Source organism: Hibiscus syriacus, unplaced genomic scaffold, assembly GCF_006381635.1.
Source record: "Hibiscus syriacus cultivar Baekdansim isolate YM2019G1 unplaced genomic scaffold, ASM638163v2 tig00111848_pilon, whole genome shotgun sequence".
In the NCBI taxonomy this organism is placed as follows: domain Eukaryota; kingdom Viridiplantae; phylum Streptophyta; class Magnoliopsida; order Malvales; family Malvaceae; genus Hibiscus; species Hibiscus syriacus.
In genome coordinates, this window is record NW_024063201.1 from 3,582,278 (window position 1) to 3,588,277 (window position 6,000).

Consider the following 6,000-nt stretch of genomic DNA (forward strand, 5'->3'; position numbering starts at 1 on the left):
CGCCTTGGCAAAAACTTGAGATGTCATTGGGAGTTGGGTGTGCATGTTGGGGGGTTGTAATGAAGCAGAAAAATTTTGCATAAGTCAGCTCAAGATTCCATTGATCCAGAAAGAACTTCACTAAGACAAGCTTTTACTGGGTCGCATAGAGAATAGGGGAAAAGTTTAAGCTTCAGCACATCCTCATGCACTCCTTGTTGCCTGAACGAATCGAACACTTCAAGGAAGGCACATATACTATCTAGCATCCTCATTAGGCGAGCCACCAAATTAAACGATGGAGCTTATCATGTTGAACATCACCAGTTTAAGTTCAAAATGGGTTGCTTGTATTTCAGGTGCCATGATTATAGGGTTGAGATTATTAAGAATCAGATTCAAGTGATCTTGTATTGAACGTGGTCTTGTAGCCTCTCTAGGAAGATTATTTACCGCAACATCGTGATCTACCTAATCTCCCATATTGTTGTCGGCTTGATACTACAGTCGATTCATATAATCTCTAGCTCGTGGTTACGTCTCCTTTGTCTGAATGACTTTTCGATCTTAGGTTCAAATGGTTTACCAATAGATCTCAGGGTCATGGAACGATAAAAACCTTCTAAAGAAAATAAACAAACAAGTTAGTCAAAATAAATAAAATGTGACAAGAAATATAAATATTTTTATGGCAAAAAAATCCAAATTCGTCTGTTGCTGATCCCCGGAAATGTCACCAAAAACTTTATCGCTTGTAAATATATATGCTAGGGAAAGCAAATCTATGCAATTATACAAATTGATGCAAGTAATATAGTAGTGAGTTGAGTATCATCTTCACTGGGATTGGTGAGAATTATTGATGTTTTGTTATAGCTAGAACTATGTATCACCAACTAGTCCTAAATTTCTTGTTGAAACAAAAATAAGTAATACTAAAAGAAATAAATTGATGGAAAGTATCATCTAAGCAAGAATTATTGTAAAGTATGTGTTGCAAAAAAGTGTAGTAGAGCCAAAGAAAAATTGTAAAAGTAAACGAATCAAAATTAGTAAAGCAAATAAAAGTATTGGGTTGAATATATTCTGAGAAACCTCACACATGCAGACTTTTTTACGGATTACTTAGGTTGGCTTTGCTAAGATGAAAAATTATCATATGTCTAGATTGAAATGGTGAGCTATACTTAAGTTGCCCGACAGGATTTCTAGAGTATTCAAGGACGGTTGCTACATCAATACTACTCGGCATAAACTACAACCCTTGGTTTGTCAAACTGTTGTTGCGACAATACCACTCATGTAAATGTAATACCCCAAATATCAGGTGAGTGACTTTATTGAAAATATTTAAAATTGGAGGATTAATTGAATAAATGATAAAGGATAAGAATGATTTAGAAATAGTGTTTAATACCAATTAGTAACAATTGAAGAATAAAAAGGGCATTTTGGTCCTTTAAGGGGAAATGAATTTAAAATCAAATTTTAAATTAGGGATTTATAAGGGAAAAAAAGGAAAGTTAAAGAAAAAATAAGTTATCTCTTTTTGAATGATATGTTGATATATGAGTTTTTGAGGTTTATTAGTATATTTGGCTTGTCAAAGAAGTAAATAAGAGATTAGAAGCCTTGGATGTGATTAAAAACATGTTAGAAAAAGTGGTATGATTCTTGGTTTGAGATGTGCTTTGGAATTTTAGATGTTATAAGAAGCTAAATGAAGAAACTTAGTTGGGATAAGTAAAGAAGGGTTTAATAGTATTGTTGGACGTAAAAGTAAGGAATTTGACTAAATTTGTGTAAATATCGAGCTGAAAAATAGAAAATCTGGGTAGGGGTATCGGTACTGAAAGAACAATACTGATACTATAGGTTTAAATTGATAGAAATAAGTTGAATAGTGTTGATACTGAAAGAGAGTATCGATACAATAGTATAGAAGTATCGATACCATTGTAGGGGTACCGATACTATTGAGCCTGAAATTGTAAGATAGGATGAAATTGTAATAGAATTGAAATTAATAGTACTTTTGTGTATTATTAAAGTATAAATGTCAGAAAATATACTAACATTTGTATGGTATGTGTACTAAATGGATGCCTGTGTAGATCATAACCAAGCTCCTGAGTCAAGCAAGAATAAGGGCTGAGACAAAGTTTCCAAGTAGTTGGACATCACTAAATATAATAGGGAGGCGTATTAGGTGAGTGCATTTATTGTAATTATATAGGAGGAGGGAGACTCACATCGAGTCAATCTTTAATGTTTTGATTTAATGTATGTTTTATCATATTTGATATATGTTTATAATTGTATGAAATTGATATTATGAATAATTATTAGAGTGGGAACTATTCTAAAATAAAAGTTAAATGCATAATTGGCATAAAAGGATGCCATAAATGAAAATGTATAACAATGCATAATTGGCATGAAAGGATGCCATAAATGAAAATGTATAAAATGCATAGTTGGCATGAAAGGATTCCATAAATGAAAATGTATAACAATGCATAATTGGCATGAAAGGATGCCATAAATTAAAATGTATAACAATGCATAATTGGCATGAAAGGATGCCATAAATTAAAATGTATAACAATGCATAATTGACATGAAAGGATGCCATATGAAAATGTATAACGGTATGTAATGCATAACGGTGCATTATATGCATGAAAGGATGCCATAAATGAAATGCATAATAGGGCATTATTGGCATGAAAGGATGCCATAAATGAGATGCATAAAGGTGATTAACGACATGAAAGGATGCCATAAATGAAATGCATAACGATGCATTATCGGCATGAAAGGATGCCATAAACGAAATGCATAACGACATTATCGACATGAAAGGATGCCATAAATGAAATGCATAATGGTGCATTATTGGCATGAAAGGATGCCATAAATGATATTCATAGCGGTGCATTATCGGCATGAAAGGATGCCATAAATGAAATGCATAACGGTGCATTATTGGCATAAAAGGATGCCATAAATGAAAATGCATAGCGTGCATTATAAGCATGAAAGGAATGCTATAAATGAAAATAAAGTATAATTATTAAAAAGATAATGGGAAAAAGAAAAAAATATAAATAAAGATAGGTATGCTAGGCATACTAAAATAATTATGATGATTGTATGAAAGAAATCTGGTTTAACTGAGAAGGACTTATCTGATCCTTATGGAGTATGCGATTTAATTTGTTATTAAATAGCCATTAGATACTTGTGTATAAATTGCAGTTTCTTTACAATATTATGACTCACTGAGTAAATACTGAACGTGCATTGATTTCATGCGTAGGTAAATGCAAAGAATAGTTGGGTACGGGGTGCAGTAGCAACTATCATCAATCTAAGCTTGACTCTCATCAGTAACAGTAGGACAATCATGTTTATTTTGAAAATTTGCAGACATGTAATCAAAATTAAGAAAAATGCTCTGGAATGTATTTAAAGTGATAACTTTGGTAATATGTTTAAACGACTGTTTTATTGTTCTACAAAAATGTTTTGGTTTTAAAATTTGAAGCAAAAATGTTATGGGTTTTATAAATAGGTGAATATTTTTAAAAAGTCATGTAACACATATGACTTGTGTACGGAGACGTATATTGGAAATGGGTGTTACAGTAAAATGCATTCGTTTCCTATCCTACTCATGTAATTACCCTTTTAGTCGACTGAAACCCTCTCCTTATCTCTAAGGCAGATTAAACCTCACCATCCCAGATCAGTCCCGTTATTCACGTAGATCTTCCCTAATTCTCTCGAATTTAGGCATCTATTCCTAAAAGAATGGCAATCTCTTGAAAATCTCTTACAAAATCTATGAATATTTTATCTAGGCACCAGACAATCTCTCGAAGCTCTTAGTGTCAAGGTAAAATATTAAAATGATGAACAAAACAATATTAAGAATAAACAAACTTCTTCATTCAAAAACATAAAATAACGTTTCATCACAACCATAACCAAGACCAAGTAAAATAATTCATGGTATGGTAAATATCATCCAAGAAATTAAACCCTAAGTGCAAGCCCTTTCAAGAGAATTGAAAATTAGGAACAAAGGAAGAAACACTCCCAAACAGATCTCTGTCGTGACATTCTGACCGCCACCCTGCTTGCTCCAGCGCCTGGCCTCTCTATATGACCTAGTCGCTGCTCCGATGAAGTTCAACTATGGATGGCACCAAGGATGGTTGAGTGGGGAACGATGGAATATAAGGTATTACAGCTGCTTACTCACGCCTAAGGTAAATCCTCTCCTTGCTTCTCTTACTCCAGGGCGGCTATAATGATGTATTTATAATGGGAATTCCTAGTGTTTTGTGTCATTGGATATTCCCTAAATACCCTTGTTAACTTCCCTATACAATAAATAAAAAGACGGTTGGAGGTGGTCAATTTCTTGAAAGGCGTGATTGCATGTGAGGGTGAAGCTGGGTAAATGACGTCAGTAATTGTTGAGCCACGTCAGGTCTGCAAGATAAATCTTGTCTTGGAAAGATAAATTTGTTCCTCAATTTCATCTTCTTATGTTCCTCTTTCCTTGGAAATAGTTTTTCTCTCGGTAAATAAATTATTCCTTCGTTATTTCCTACATCAATACAACCAACAATAACCTTCATCCTCAGCAGCATAAGTTAAGCCAAATAAATCTTTCCTAGGCAAAACTTACCCACCACATGAAAGTATGACTTAAATGTAACTAAATACAACTAATATGTATGGCAACAACTTTTAGATAAATAATAACTGAAGTAAAAAATAGAAAACATAATCTTTTTACGGAGTTATCACACCCCTAAAGTTAAGCTATTGCTTGTCCTCAAGAAATGGATAATAAGAACTAGAAAAATAAATTGTCATGTCAAAGCAAATAAGTTAGGACATTCATGTGGTTTAAAATTTCAGCCCTCTACAAGAATTTTAGCTTCAACATGGTAGATTGTACGAGAAGTCAAGTTCCTTTCCTAAGTCAAGCTTCTTTGTAAGTGTACGTGCATGATTGTATAACAATCTATGACTTAATGTGATTATAAAATTACTAAGTAAGCACTTTTATTTTGCCAAGGTATCAATTTATTTATCAAGCCTTGTTTTGCTCCTATTTTTCGACATGTGTCTTCATCCTTTTTTTTAGCATAAACAAGGGGAGTCAGCCTATCAAAACTACCGTCCCACACTCTAGGTAGAAGGAAGCATACCTTCCATCCCAAGCTAGTCAGGCAGAGTCATCCCGTGGCTGCTTTTATTCACTTATATGCTGAGGCAACCATTTATTAATAGAATTTTTCCAGGCTATGAAATTGCATAGAGGAGTGTCCCTCTATAGTTATGCCAAGGCAATTATTTACTATTTAACACAGCAAGGAGTTCAATTTTTCTTTTTAAACAAATAATGCCATGACAGACAAAAAGTTATTTCCTAAGATTTTTCTAAACAATTTACGCATTGAAAACATAAATCGTGTTTTTAGAGAATAAAAAAGAACCAAGTCCTAGTGTTGGTTCTAGCCTTCAACAGTCGTGTAAAATAATTTTGCCCTAGGCAATAAAATTTTTCTTTCATCATCAGACATCATCAATTTTTTCCAACACTTATCCTAATAAAATTGTATGCATTGACAACCAATATTTCAACCAATTATTCTAAGAAAACTAAAACTAAGTACAGAGTACAACACCTCCCCAAGCTTGAGGGATACATTTCCTCAATGTATGATTACAAATGAAAATGTAAATTAAAATTACTCTAAAATGCTAATGAAAATGCAATGGAAAGAAAGAATACCTTAATGTGGTGGGGAGGCTTGACTGAACGCGCGGGTTATGCGTCTCTTGATAGGAAGGGGCTTTCAGATCCAATATCTCCTGAAGTAAGCGAAGAGGGAGATGGCATAGTGACACAACCAGTTGTTCGCTTGATACAACACCTTGTGCTCGGGTCACTAGCTGGTGATGGCCTTTCCTTAGTGTGGGTGGGCTCTACAGGGG